Genomic DNA, 16,553 nt, shown 5'->3' on the forward strand with positions numbered 1-16,553 from the left:
TTCCTCAATGAAAAGAGAAATAACCGAAGACGAATGGCATCATAAGAAATGCCATTGATTTTAAATGTATCGTAAAACTCTAGAAAGTTTGCCAAGTGAGCGTTGGGATCCTCGTCTTGCAAACCATCAAGCTGAACAAATTGCTGTATCATTTGAATTGTGTTAGGTTTCAATTCAAAATTATTTGCAGCAATAGCAGGCCTAACTATGCTTGATTCATTTCTTGTTAAAGAAGGTTTAGCATAATCATACATAGTACGCAGAGCAGGATTCTAATTAGCAGAAATCGTAGGAGGTAGCGAATTTTCTTGGTTTTCAGCCATCTCCTCGGTTGTGGTGTGAATATCGTCCTCTGGCTCTTCCTCTGTGTATCTTAAGCTTCACCTTATTTCTCTTCGGTTTCTGCAAACTGTGTGATCGATCTTTCTATTGAAAAGTAATGGTTCTGACGGGTTTCTTCTGGTCATAAGCTAGAAAAACTTGTCAGAAGAAAATAAAAGTTGGAAAAGTGAAATTAAACTAAAAACAAATTGCACTAAAAGTAAATATGGCTAAAGTAATAAAAATCGAATGCTCCTAATATCTTAGTTCCCTAACAACAGTGCCAAAAACTTGATATGTGATACTCATGACAGGTTTTAAAAATTTATAATTAATCGCTCTTGAAACTAACTATTATTACGATGAAGCCAAATGTACCTATCGAACAGTAGTATAGCTTTAGCAAGACCAGATTGTCGAACCCAAAGGAACCAAGAGTACTAGTAATTACTTTCTTTTTATTATCTAGCCTAAAAATTAATGGATTTTTTTATCTAAACTAATTAACTGAACTAAGGGTGCACAGAGAGAAAATTGGGGAAAAGCTTTTGAGAAAACTCGATTGATGAAGACAATACCCAAGGAAAAATCCACCTAGACTTCACTTGTTATGTAACTCTGAATCAGACGATTTATTCATTTCACTTCATCCGTAGAAATCCCTAAGTTATATTATTATCTCTCTCGAGACTAATAACGTTTAACCCTAGGTTAATTAATTGAAATCTCTTTCTAATTAACACCCTAGTGTTGCATTAACTCGATCTATGGACTCCCTTATTAGGCTTCACCCTAATCTGGAAAAATCTTGTCACCCTATCTCTAGGCGTACAATGAACTCCGCTTAATTACAACAAATTTACTCTTAGGCAGAGATTTTTGCTCATCTGAATAAGTGCATTAACTTGAATCAATATCCTCGAATATTAACAAAAGAATTAAGAACACATAATTAAGAACAAGTCCAATATTTATCGTACAATTTAGATAATAATAACAAAATCTGTCTTAGGTATTTGGGGGGTTTAGTTCATAATTATGAAAGAAAACATCTCAAAATAGTAAACATAACAAAACATAAAGAAAACCCAAAACTCCTGAAGGAAATTAAAGGGAGATCTTCAGTCTTGACGATGAATCCAGCTTCTAAGATGGATCAATCAGCTTTTCTTGAGTAATTCCTTGCCTCCTACTCTGTGTTTCCCCTCTAAGTGCCTCCTCAGGTGTTTAAATAGGTTATAGAATGCCTAAGAGCCCACAAAAGTGGCCTTTCTCGAATAGGACTATACTTGGGCTCGGCAGGGACACGCCCGTGTGCGATTGCTTCAGACCGTGGTCAAGGCTGTTAAATAGGCATGAGCGTCTGGTCTACCCATGTAAGTCATGCTTCGATTTTGCCAAATGGATACGACCGTGTGGTTTACCCGTCTGAGGAAGTCTAGGCCGTGTTGATTTCCCATGTTGGTTCATTTTCTCCGTTTTCAGCTCGTTTCTTGCTCTTTTTACTCTCCTGTGCTCAACTAAGTATAAAACATGAAATTAAAGGATTAGGAACATCAAATTCACCAAATCTAAGGAAAAATCATCGATAAATGTGCTAAGCATGGGATAAAAATATGTATAAATTACGGTTTATCACTAAACTTGGAGAAACAACCTAATTCTTTTTTTAATTCTCAAAAATAAACTTTCTCATGCTTGATTCCTTAATTCCTTAAAGTTCAAACAATCAATGCGTAAATGCCTATGTTTTAATTCAAGACATATCAATAAAAATCATAAATTAATCAAAATTCATTCTAATAGTGATATGAGTGAGTTACGTGAGAATAAGACAAAATTCAGGGATTTTTCTGATAATGATATAAATAAATAAACCCCCACACTTATGATGTATATTGTCCTCAATGTACAAAGATAGATTTACTGAGAATTATAAATATAAGATCATAAGATAGGTAGAGAAGTGAAACTTCCTGAATGTTAAATGGAATCTTTGAGTTGGAGTTATGGAGAGTAATCGGACAAGGCAAGTGTGAGATTGGAGGAGGATACTCCGGTGGTGGTAGAGGTTCATTTGTCCATAAGTCCTGCGCCAAAAGAATATTATATCTGGTGGTACCTATGGTCATTGTCAAGCAGGACATAACAGTCGCGGAGAACCTGTTCTAGTGGAGTTGCAAATTCATAAGTAATAGTGAGCTTTGGAGCTCTAAATAACTGCGATAGAATCATTAACTCTTTAGGAAATATAAAGTAGCATGATTACTCATAAAGAAATGGCTGAAAATATAAATTACTTAATATAAATTATAAAACTTAAGGATGAAGTAAAAATAAGATTAAAGAAAAATAAAACAAAAAGTAGTTTTAAAAAGATAAAAGTAAAAACATAAAAATAGTAAATAAAAGTCTTTAAACATCTTCATCGCCAGATGGTTCGTGAGGTGGGGGCGGCGATGAGATGTGAAGGTGCTGACAAATCTGATGTAATGTTGCATCAATGTTATCGAAGCGCTGAAAACATTGCTGCTCGGATCGAGTGAGGCGCTTAGAGATGTCAGAGAGTGAAGCAGCTACATGAACTTGGTGATGAATAGGTGGTGGTTGAGAGGCTGGATCCTCGTGTGGTAAAGGGACATCATCAATAATGTCCTTTGGGACTTCCTACTCGGCTACTAGACTAGGCGATATTGAGGAGGATCAAATCCACGTCGTCGCTCGATCATCCTCATATGCAGCATACTCCAGATGCCCTGTGGGGACATCTGACCGATGAGAGTGAAGGAGGATGCTTGCGTCGCCATGTTGAGAAGACCGAAGTACCGCGCCAGGCGAGTCACATAAGGGCTTATGGAAATGACTCCCGTTCTGTGCCGCCCCGTCTAATGGCAAATGATGAGGGCAATGAAATAGGCAAGGTCAAATACATGCTCATGCGCCATGCTCCATAAAAAGTAGGCATCGTTGGTGTTGACGATGCCAGTGCTCTCTCTCAGCCCTGTCAGGGTGTGGGCTAGGATGGCATGTAAATATCTCAGGGATGGGGTGAGAGCCGATGCCTTGGAGTAGCTGGGGTCATAAGTGGCCGAAGCAGGGACTAGGGCCTTCGAGCAGTTCGAAGGAAAGTAGTGGATGTGGTGATAGAGGCTGTCAAAATTGTTGTCATCCATGAACTCCTCTGTATATAGTCCCAGTGAGACTCCAAACTCAGACACACTCAACTGGTGAACTAAACCGCCGGGATGGAATTGGACCATTCTAGGATCATCAAACTCTGTCACAACAACCCCATCCCTGAGATATTTACATGACATCCTAGCCCACACCCTGACAGGGCTGAGAGCCGATGCCTTAGAGTGACTGGGGTCATAAGTGGCCGAAGCAGGGACTAGGGCCTTCCAGCAGTTTGAAGGAAAGTAGTGGATGTGGTGATGGAGGCTGTCAAAATTGTTGTCATCCATGAACTCCTCTGTATATAGTCCCAGTGCGACTCCGAACTCAGACACACTCAGCTAGCGAACCAAACCGCCGGGATGGAATTGGACCATTTTAGGATCATCAAACGCTGTCACAAAAACTTGAAGGTGGAAGGTCAAGTAGAGTTCGAGTGTGAGCTCGAGGTATGTTGGATCGATGATCTAGAAGAAAAACCCCACGAGTCAATAGTCAGGAGGGCTCGGACAGCATCAACGAGTTGGATCTTCTCGAGTGTAGCCCAATCAATGCATCGGCCTACACCTAGGGGTTGAGCCCATAGTATCTGAAAGAGTTCCTCTTGAGGACCTAGGGGAAACTGTAGGAGTGGGTGCCAGATTTCGGTGGTAGAACCCGAGGAGGATGCTACTCTTTTGCGCTTCTTCGAGGTGGGGACGACAGTCTTCTTGCCTCGTGGATTTAACATGATATACCTACAAGAAGACCTACTAGTATATCCTAATGAATAGAAAAGATAACATATACTAACAAATTTGACAAGAAATTAACCAAGAACTAAACTAACAAATTCAGCCAAAAACTACTAACACTAACAAGACTCAACTGGAAGCAATCAAACTTGATGGCAGAGATGTTATGACAAATGGCATAGTGACATCATAACTAGATTCAACACGAAAAAGATTAATGCAGTTAATAATGGTAAGAAAATGGTATAAAATACGTGAAAAAAATCCTAAGAATGAGGATGATATGATAAGCAATTAGTAGCAAAATGTAACTAATAGGTAAAAATTAAGATTATCATGATAGTAAGCATCAAAAGGAAGTAAAAGAGATGAGAAAGCCGTTAGTGGAGGACCGGTGGCCGGAGGAGCGATGGAACGATTGTGGGATGTGGTTAGGGTCAGCCACGGGCGTGGGTTTTGAGGCTGTGTGATTCTTGCAATGGTGAGAAGAGGGGAAAGTGGAAAGAGAGAAGAAAAAATGGAAGAAGAGTGGAGAGTTTAGGGGTGGCCAGTCGGTGGGAGGGGAGAGATTTCGACGGCTAGGGTTAGGGTTTTGGGGAAGGGGATGATTAATAGTGGGGGGTTTATATAGATATTGGGGCACACGACCGTGGGGCACACCCGTGCGCCCTTATTTCAGCCCGTGTGTTCGTGATTTTCAAATTTGGGCGCGTCTAAAATTCGTCCCACGCCCGTGTTCTTTGGGGGTGTTGGTACACAAGGCCACGCCGTACGGCCATGTCCTGCTTCATTCGCTTCTCTGACACCTGCCCGTGTTGTTTTGACAGTACCGACCACGACTGATGGGCACGGGCGTGTTGCCCACCCGTGTTAATTTGGGAGTTTCGACCACAGTTTATAGACATGGGCATGTCGCATGCCCATGTTTATTTAACCGAACTGACCATGGTCACATCGGATGGCGTGGCAATGTGTTGAATCCTATGTTGGGGAAAATAATTTGCTCTGTTTTCACACGACCATATCACACGGCCATGTCGCCTCCCGTGGTATGAGCACGGCCTAAGGCACAGCAGTGTGCCTGGCCGTTTGGATTTGAAAAACTTGTGTTCAAGGACTCAGTTAATGATTTAGATGTTAAAAACTAAAATTTAAAGAAATCAACACTGTTAGTGCTCAGGTTGCGTCCAGAGAAGCGCTTATTTATAGTCTAAGCTCTACTAACCTCAATTTCATGTGATTACGATGGATTGAGGAGTTGAAACTCCTCACTTCTGCTATTAATTTTATCAAAATAAGGTTTTAGTCAGATACTATTTACCTTAAACGTGTCAAATTTAGAATGAGTTACATTGACTGAACCGTATGGGAAAATGTTGAGTACCGTAAAAGGGATTGCTCCATTTGGTTCAGAAGTGGTAATACGAGGGTCTGCTGCATCTAATTGTACTTTGTCTCCAACCTTAAGTTGAAACATTGTGCCTGTCATAGCGTGGTTTTGGTTTATTATATGTTCTTGGTTTCTGTGTCTGCCATTCATCTAGTTCCTCGATTTGTAGCCTTCGTTCTTCATAGATGGGTCCTTTCTTGTTACTTGAACATGGCTCATGTATACTCTTCGAACGTGTTTCCTGCAAAGAAGTTTACACCACATGATCAGTATTAGTAGCATAACTTATATAACCACCCTTGATATCCGATGTGTTCCTCGAATTACGAGCTTGAAGAGTGATTGTTTCATCACCCATACGAAGTGTGAGTTCACCTGTACCAACATCAATAATAATTCTAACAGTTGCTAAGAAGGGTCTTCCTAAAATTAAAGGCACGTCACTATCTTCTTCTATGTCTAGAACAACAAAATCATTTGGGAATATAAATTTGTCAATTTTAACAAGTACATCTTCAATAATACCCCTAGGAATCCTAATGGTTTAATCAGCTAATTGAATGTCATCCTAGTTTGTTTGGGTTTCCCAAGACCGAGTTGTTTAAACATTTTATAAGGCATAACATTAATGCTTGCCCCTAAATTAGCCAATGCATTATTTACGTTTAAACTACCAATTAAACAAGGAATCGTAAAACTCCCTGGATCTTTCAATTTGTTGGGTAGCTTATTCTGTAGAATGGTTGAGCAAACTGCGTTCAACTCTACATGCAACGCCTCATCTAACTTCTGGTTATTTGCTAAAAGCTCCTTTAAAAATTTAACTGCGTTTGGCATCTGCGAAGGAGCTTCAATAAACGGTAAGTTAATGTGTAATTTCTTTAATAATTTAAGGAATTTATTGAATTGGTCATCCGTGTGGTCTTTCCTTGTCGTACTGGGGTATCACACACGAGGTTTGTACTCTCAACTTACCGGTTTCCACTCATTGTGGTCTACCTCACCTTTACCTTTATTTACCACAATTCCTTGCCTAGGTTCTCGTTCAGGTTCAACTAACCCTTCATTATCTTGAATGGTAATCGCATTGAGCTGTTCCATTGGGTTAGATTCAGTGTTACTCGGCAAGCTACCTTGTGGTCAATCAGAAATCAGTTTGGCGAGTTGGCCTATCTGGGTTTCGAGCCCCTGAATTGATGCTTGTTGATTCTTAACTGTTGTTTCGGTATTCTAAAAGTGAGTCTCTGACATCGAGATAAATTTCATTAGCATCTTCTCAAGGTTCGGCTTCTTTTCTTACTGGTAAAATGGTTGTTGAAAACCTGGGGGATGTTGTGGCCTTTGATTTCCTTGACCACCCCATGAGAAATTGGGATGGTTCCTCCAACTTGCATTATAAGTATTACTATATGAGTTATTTTGAGGTCTAGAATTATTGTTACCCATATATTGAACTTGTTCCTCCTTGATGCTAGGGTTGAAGGATTGATATTCTGTGTGTACTCCTCATTCATTTGAATCGCACCTCATCATTAGATGTACCTGAGTAGAACCATACAAACCGTCAATCTTTTTATTTAGCAGTTCTACCTGGTTAGATAGCATAGTAACCGCGTCGAGGTTGAAAACACCGACTGCTTTTGTTGGCTTTGTTCTCATGACTTGCCACTGATAGTTATTCAGTGACATCTCTTCAATAAATTCATAAGCCCCTTCTGCTGTTTTGTTGTTTAAAGTTCCACCGACGGCTGCGTCTATTAGTTGTCTTGTTGATGTGTTCACACCATTATAAAAAGTCTACACTTGTAACCATAAAGGTAACCCATGGTGAGGACACCTTCTTAATAGGTCCTTGTATCTCTCCCATGCATCATAGTGTGTTTCTAGATCCATCTGCACAAAAGAAGAGATATCATTCCTCAACTTAGCCATTTTAGCTGGTGGAAAATATTTAAGTGAAAATTTATCGGTCATTTGTTCCCAACTAGTGATTGACCCACGTGGTAACGATTCAACCACTGTTTAGATTTGTTCATCAACAAAAAGGGAAACAACCGAAGGCGAATAGCATCATTAGAAACGCTATTGATCTTAAAAGTGTCTCAAAATTCTAGGAAATTCGCCTAATGAGCGTTTGGATCCTCGTCCTGCCATCAAACTGAACAAACTATTGTATCATTTGAATTGTGTTAGGTTTCAGTTCAAAATTACTTGCAGCAACAGCAGATCTAACTATACTCGATTCGGCTCCTGTTACAGTAGATTTAGCATAATCATACATAGTGCGCGGAGTAGGATTTTGATTTACTGGATCAGCAGCAATTGCAAGAGGTAGCGGGTTTTCCTGATTTTCAACCATCTCCTCGGTTGTGGTGGAAATATCGTCCTCTTCCTCTTCTTCTATGTATCTTAGGCTTCGCCTTATTTCTCTTCGGTTTTTGTGAACTGTGCGATCGATCTCACTATCAAAAAGTAATGGTCCCGACGGGTTTCTTCTAGTCATAAACTATAAAAATCTGTCAGAAGGAAAAAGAAAATTTAGTAAAATTAACAAAACTAAAATAAAATTCAAAATGCAATAAATGGCTAAAGTAATAAAAATTGAGTGTTTTTAATATTTTACTTCCCCGAAAACGGCGCCAAAAACATGATGTGCATAATAAGTTTTATATTTATGAATGATCGTACTTGAGAACAACTAATACCACGATAAAGGCAAGCGCACCTATTGAACAATAGTATAGCTTATAGCAAGACCGGGATGTCAAACCCACAGGAACTAAAAGTACTAGTATTAACCTTCTTTTAATTATCTAGCCTAATAATAAGAGGATTTGTTTTATCTAAACTAATTAACTAAACTAAGAATGCACAGGAAGAAAATTGGGGAAATACTTTTGGGAAAACTGATTGATTTGGACAATGCCCAAGGGAAAAATCCACCTAGACTTCACTTGTTATTTAACTCTAAATTAGACAATTTATTCACTTGACTTGATCCGTAGAAACCCCTAAGTTATATTATTATCTCTCTCGAGACTAACAATGTCTAACCCTAGGTTTATTAATTGAAATCTCTTTCTAATTAAAACCCCTAGTGTTGCATTAACTCGATCTATGGATTCCATTATTAGGTTTCACCCTACTCCAGCAAAATCATGTCACCCTATCTAAGGGTGCAATTGACTCCGCTTAATTATGCTAGATCTACACTTAGACAAGGACTTTTGCTCCTCTGGATAAGTACGTCAATACTTGAATCAATATCCTGGAATATTAAAGTAAGAATTAAGAACTCATAATTAAGAACAAGTCAAATATTTATCATATAATTCAGAAAATAATAACAAGATCCGTCTTAGGTTTCATTCCCCTTAGGTATTTAGGGTATTTAGTTCATAAGTGTAAAAGAAAACATCTCATAAGAATAATGACAACAAAACATAAAGAATCCCAAGAACCCCTGAAGGAAATTGAAGGGAGATCTTCAGTCTTGTAGGAGAATCCGGCTTCTGAGATGGATCAATCGACTTTCTTTGAGTAATTCCTTGCCTCTTACTTCGTCTGTCCTCTCTAGGTACCTCCTGAGGTGGTTATATAGGATTTAGAATGCTTCAAAACCCTCAATAGTGGCCTTTTCCGTATAAAACTAGGCTTGGGCTCGATAGGGACATGCCCGTGTGGTGTGGCTTAGGCCGTATTGCAATCTATTAAATGGACATGGGCATGTGAACTACCCGTGTGAGAAATTCTAGGCTGTGTTGATTTCCCACGTTGACCATTTTCTCAATTTTTGGCCCGTTTCTCGCTCTTTTTACTCTCCTATGCTCACCTACGTATAAAACATGAAATTAAAGGATTAGAAGCATCAAATTCCACAAATCTGATGATAATTCATCCAAAAATATGCTAAGCATGGGATAAAAATATGTCTAAATTACGACTTATCAATTCCAAAACCCATTACAATAACTAACCATCTCGGGTTTGATTTCCAGTGACAATGGTCGTTCACTTGTCATCTATGACGGTGACTTTTACTATAATAAATTACCATCTCGGTTTCCCTATTTTGATGAATGGCTTGATTTTGATGGTGTTTTAAGCTACCGTATAATCTTGTCTAGTTTAGATGACATTACCACCTACTTCGTGCAATACTGGCTCTCGGTGTGGTCTTAATTTTCCACTGTCTCCTAAGGAACTCCTCCACCCGATTTCAGGTAATTATGCATATAAACTTAGTGTGTTTTATGATTTTTATCATCATTTGATGCTACATTCAATATTTTATACTTAGCATTATATGGCATGTGTTCACGCATACATTTATATCAACATCACATATACACATATAATTTGTACGAGTAAACAAAAAAATAATGGCATATGTATAGGATTTGTATGTGAATTTATAGGCCTAGTTATTTAGCACATGTATAGGTTTGCATTAAAGGCTTGCGAGTGCAGGGTTCGCACCTGGGGTTAGCAAGTTAGGGTTCACATATCTTTTTACAGAGGTTCGTATATATATACAAGGATCGCATGTTGCTAATCATATGAGTTCGCATAAAGGCATAAATGGGGTTCACATACTGCTAGCATATGAGTTCGTATAATAGACATATATATAGGGTTGCATGTGATACTATACAGTTTCACCTATTGTAATAGGAATGGTTCATAAGTTTTAGCATGTAAAGGGGGTTCGCATATCACATATATAGAGTTTGTATGCAATAGTGGGGCTCACATATGATACCATATAATTGACTAGCTCTTAGTAGTGGCTTATATGTAAATATGTTGCTACCATGTATTACTATATAGGGTTCGCATGTAAGAACCTAGGGTTCACTTATTAATCATATAAGGCTTGTATGGATATTCTCTAGGTTCGCCAAGGGAATCCTATATGGTTATGCTATGGGTTCGTATAACAAGGCTTGCACATATAAGTTCACCTATATTAGGGTTTGCACGACAGGGCTGGCCTATACTAGGGTTTGCAGGACAAGGGCTCGCACGGCAGGGCTGGCCTATACTAGGGTTCGTATGATAGTGTCTCACACAACAGGGATTCTTCTAGAGGTCGTACATGCTAGTTCTCTATTTCTTAGAATTCATTTATTCCAAAAGATTTAGGTTTAGATCCCACACCTATTTTGAAGGCTTAAATACCTTTAGTTTGGAAAGAGATTAAAGATCCATTTGAGGGAAGGAAATAAAAATATTTTAGTTGAATGCCCACTAAGGTGTTTGAACTTCGGACCTATGAGTAGGCTAAAACCTTACAATTTGAACCCACAGGCTTATTCTTATTGGTTTTCTAACAAAAAAATAATTTTAAGCAATTCTAATTCCCTTACCTAATTTTTAAAGAAAATAGATAGCAATCTAAATTTTTTATCCTATTTCTTCTAGACCCACTTTTGAGATATGACAAATCTCCCTCCCTTAAGAAAATCCATCCTCGAATTTCACTTACTTGGATTGTATAGGCAAAGATATTGTTGGCGAATCAACTCCTCGGGTTCTCATGTTGCTTCTTTGGTTCCATGGTCTTTCCACAAAACCTTAACTATAGGAATTTGTTTATTTCTAAGATTTTTAACCTCCATATCTATATACTGATTGGTTCTTCATTGAAAGATAAATTTGGTCAGAGCTTGATCTCTTCAATAGGGATGATATGGGAAGGATCAGAATGACAGTGTTGCAACGTCGACACATGGAACACGATATGGATTCAATCTAACTCTGGAGGTAACTCAAGTTAATAAGCTATTGGGCTGATTCACCTTTTTACTTTGTAGGGAACGATAAAACGAGGACTCAATTTTCCTTTCCTTCTGAACCTTAGAACATTTTTCCTTGGTGAAACTTTTAAAATGACTTATTCACCTACATGAAATTTGATTTCTCTTCTCTTTGAGTCTGCATATGATTTTTGTATCTAAGGCTGTTTTTAATCTTTCTTGAATTAATCAAATTTTATTTACAATTTCTTAAACTAATTTTGGACCCAACATTCTCCTTTCTTTTAATTCCATCCGACATGGTGGCGTGTGACATTTTCTTCCATAAAGTGCCTCATAAGGTGCCATCTTTATGCTTGCTTGATAACTATTGATGTAAGCAAACTGGACGAATGGTAGAAATTCCTCCCAACTACCTCATAAGTCAATCACACAGCTTCTCAACATGTCTTCTAAGATTTGAATTGTTCTTTCAGATTTTTCGTCGGTTTGTGGGTGGAAAGTTATGCTAAAGTCTCATTCCTAATGCTTCATGCAATTTCTTCCAAAACCTCATAGTGAATCGAGGGTCTCAATTGGATATAATCGATATCGGTACTCTATGTAACAACAATCTCCGCAATGTACAACTTTGCTAATTTTTCTAAGGGGTAATTAGTTGAACAGGGATGAAGTGGGCTGATTTGGTGAGTCGGTCCACTATCACCCATACTAAGTTCTTTTTTGAGAGAGTTAGAGGTAACTCACTTACAGAATCCATTGTTATCCTCTCCCACTTTAATTGTGGAATCAAAATTGGTTGAAGTAACTCTAATGGAAGGCATGAGGAGGGTGAGTAAACTGGCTTAAACCATTTCAATCATTTTTAGGCATCCAAAACATCATCAACTCATGCACATTTCATACCATAATAACACTAGCCGATTCAATACACATTCACTACTCTAATCATATTGATTTTTCATATGCCAAATTCATCATTCCATCCAATTTCAATATACATTTATTCATCCTTCAAAATAACTAACTCAAATATAAAAATAACACTAATTCAATACCTTAATCTCATACGATACTATGCCAATTCACAATCCATTCAATACCATGAACATTTCACCATTTGTCCAACCATCAAAACAACTACAACAATTTGACAAAATTCACAAAGCATACCATACACATCACATAGCATATATATAAACACATTATATAAGCAAAATTCACATCCCACAACTTTACCATATACAAGCCAAATCACATGGCTATAATTCCATAACACAAAATATACCATAATAACACTAGCCTATACATGCCATATACCATAGTTACAAGGCTTCAAAAGTACCAACTAAGTAATCGATAGTGTGATGATGTTTCCCGATGATCCTCAAGTCTGAGCTAGCTTTGATAATCTAATAAACAGAGAAAATACACACGAAGTAAGCTTTTAAAAACTTAGAAAGTTCGTAAGTAAATAACTCAATTCATCAAATAAATGTAATTTAACTATTTTCACATTAACAAATCAAAATCACATTAACCACAAATCTTTCTCATGTCTCAAAACATGATCAAATACCATCTCATTGAACTTTCTCAATCTATTACTCGAGTAGGTTCCGTACGTACCTATATCACCTCGTATTAACCTCTTTCTCAAACACATCACTTATTTTACTAGTTAAATGTAACAGCCCGGTTTAGACCCTATTCGAAACTGTGGTTTTGGGACCATGATTCTGACTCAGAAACATATTTTAAAATTATTTTGTGTTTATTATGTGTGAATTTATATATGTGAAATTTTCGTGTTTTAACTTTGCCGTTTGAGTGCTGATTTAATAAAAAGGCCTTAATCGCGTAAAATGAAAATTTGGTGGTTAAATGTGAAAGGTCCAAATTGTGGTTGTCTTTTAAAATGGAGATATTTATAATGCCATTATACCCTTGAATTTTAGCATGGACAAATTCGGCCATTAGTTAAAGGAATGGGAATTATATTATAAAGGCTAAATTTGTAAATTATATAAAAATATGTATTAAATAAAACATGAAATTAAAAGCCATTGTTCATATTTTATTTTCATGATCAAACATCAAAATAAGAAAGAAAAAATAAGGTTTCAAAGGTTCGACCATTGTCAAGCTTAATCAAGGTATGTAACTAGCTCGTTTTTGATAATTTTTACGTTTTTGAGATCGTTGTAGTGTAATGTACAAAGCCCATCTTGAATTTTTTATTTTGATGAATATTTTGAATTATGCCATTCATGAATATTTGAGATTTGTGATGATAGTTGATGAAATATGAAAGATATGTTTTAGATTAAAATGTTTTGTATTGGAATTTTTAATGATTTTGAGTAATTAGGACTAAATTGCAAAAATAATAAATTGAGGGACTAAAATGTGAAATAAATAAAATGTATGGACTTGTATGAACGCATGGAACATTCTCCCTAAGCATGATATATTGAAATTTTGCACATTTTGTGTTTTGTAAAATTTGGACTAAATTGTAAAAAGTATAAAATGTTAGGGGTAAAATTATAATTCTTCCATTAATGTTTTTTTGGACTAAATTGAGTGAAATTTTGTTTGAATGAGTTTAATTTGAATATGTTTAGATTAAGAACCAAAGAAATTGGATTTGGATCGGGGCAAAACTAAAGTTGTCGATTAGTAGTCCCGTTCCAATTTTCATCGTCCGAGGTAAGTTTATGAGCAAATAGATATTGTTAATTTTAATTATGTACAAGTTTATATGATGAAATTAAATTATGTGAAATTAATGTGTGAAACTCGAATGTACATATGCATGGAAACAAAGTTTACGAGTTCGATTCGATCGAATTACAACGTTTGAAAGTCCCGTACGAACCTTAGGAATAGCTAGGAGACATATGTCATGAAATAGGATTTTCGATATGTTTTCTCGTGTAAGACCACATCTGGGACGTTGGAACCGATCTGTGATTACGTGTAAGACTATGTTTGGGACATCGACATCGTATTTGATTCATGTAAGACCCTGTCTGGGATAGTGGCATCGATAAGAGATAGCATGTAAAAGCACGTATAGCATGTTGGCCTTGTTTGATATATGTGATTATCCGAGTATCCTATTCAATTTTTAATGGTTCAACCAGAAATGATAATTTATGAACGAAGGTGTGAAACAAGCTAAAATGATCAGGTATGAGTTAGTTGATTACCTATTCGAAAATAAGGTAAGTTGGCCATTTGATATATAATGCAAATCATATAAGTTATTAATGTGAACATATGTGCACTTGTAAAATATATTTGGCTATATGTTATGTATATGCAGGTGCTGTTATATTTTGATTCTTGATTATATGTATACATGTAACACCCCTAACCCATATCCATCGCCGAACTAGGGTTAAACGGCATTACCAAACATATCTAAACACTTCGCATTCATTTCATAAACATCATAGCATCATAGTCAAACATCAACATGAGTCCCTTTCTTAGGTCAATGAGATCTTAAAAATGCATTAGGAAGAGGTCGGAACAAAACGAACATGTTCACAACATTCAATACTTAGGAAATTTTTCTATTCTGTTAAGGTCACACGCTCGTGTGACCAGACCGTCTGCCTTACACGGGTATCAGAAACACCCATGTGAACCAGCCATGCCAAATCAGGGTAACCATACTGACTTTCACCCACGGCCAATAGGCACGCTTGTGTGCAAGGCCGTGTGATATTTAGCTAGCTACTGACTTTAGCCCACGGCCATATGACACGTCCGTGTGTCAAGGCCATGTGATTCCTAATAGAATACTGTTTTTCTTACACGGCCACAAGACACGCCCGTGTCCAATGACCGTGTGGCACAATGCATGTAACAGTCCAATTTTTAGTGGCGTCAAAAATAGTGATTTGGGGATCACTAAATTCGACAAGTAAGTTTGAAAATTTAATAACTTAATACCTATGAGTCAAGTGTGATTATAGAAGTATTTTTTTAATTAGTGAATTTTGTGATTTAAAAGAATTAATTAGGTAAATCAGGTTGAAAACGAGGTACCGAGACCTCAAATTCATAAACCAAGCCATAAATATTTTTATAAATATTTATGGAGTGTTATTAAGTTAGTATTAGAGTTTCGTTAGAAAATTTTAACGTTTGGTTAGTCAATTAATTAAAAAGGACTAAATTGAAAATATTGCAAAATTTGGTGTAATGATTAAATAGCTTAAGTGACTAATAAGGAGGGATTTAAAAGGTAATTAGACTCAAATTATATGGGCTGGACGGTTTGGGCAAGAAAATGGCAAAAAAAGCAAGGAGAAACAAGGGCAAAATTGGAAATTTTGCAAATTAAACATATAAAATAAAGACAAAATTGAAAAATCTAGAGATATCATCATTTTTCTTCAGAAAAAACGGCATGGGAGGTCAGGAAGTTGTTGGTTTTTCATATGTTGGCATATGTAGTTCAATTTTTACTTTTCTTAGTAATTTTTATGTTTTTGTGACTTTTAGAATTAGGTCCAACTATCTAATTCATTAGTTTTTCATTTTATGGGTTACTTTAAAAGTTACCATGAATAAGTGATGTATGATTATGGTGAATTATTATGGAATTTAAGATCTTATTTTATTATATGATGGTTTTATTAAGTAATTTTGATAGAAATTGATTTTAGGACCTAATTGTGAAAAAGTTATGAATTAAGGTTTGGTGCTGAAATTTTGATTTTCGAAGGTTTTGTAGTAGCTTAGAATGAATAAATAAAGTGTTAATTGAGAAAAAATAGCTTAATTGATGGGTTAATTGAGCAGGGACTAAATTATAAAAACTATAAAAATTTGGGGCAAAAGTGTAATTTTAGGAATTAAAGGGTATAAACTGTGAAGTAGAGTAAAATTGAAATGGATGCTAATAAATGAATGATTTTACAATTATAGATGAAGAACCCGAAGTGAATTGTGGAAAAGAGAAAATAGTCGATTAGTCCCTGAACTTGTATAACTTTTGCGAATTTGCCTAGGTAAGTTCATATGGCTGAATTTAATGTTTTTGATATGAAAATTTCATGAATGATATAGTATATTATTGCATATGAATGCCATTAAACTGTGATAGTTGTAAAATGATATTTGAATAAAAGTACAAATTAAGTGGAACAACAGATT

At 36.5% G+C, this 16,553-nt stretch overlaps 1 non-coding gene across 1 annotated transcript; it reads left to right on the plus strand.

Moving 5' to 3' along the window:
* The first annotated feature begins 7,438 nt into the window (after positions 1 to 7,438).
* On the plus strand, positions 7,439 to 7,545 carry LOC121210312 (small nucleolar RNA R71). The gene has a single exon (XR_005905426.1). It is a non-coding gene; the product is annotated as a small nucleolar RNA R71 (small nucleolar RNA).
* The last annotated feature ends 9,008 nt before the right edge of the window (positions 7,546 to 16,553 follow it).

This window comes from Gossypium hirsutum, chromosome A11 (assembly GCF_007990345.1).
Source record: "Gossypium hirsutum isolate 1008001.06 chromosome A11, Gossypium_hirsutum_v2.1, whole genome shotgun sequence".
NCBI classification, from domain to species: domain Eukaryota; kingdom Viridiplantae; phylum Streptophyta; class Magnoliopsida; order Malvales; family Malvaceae; genus Gossypium; species Gossypium hirsutum.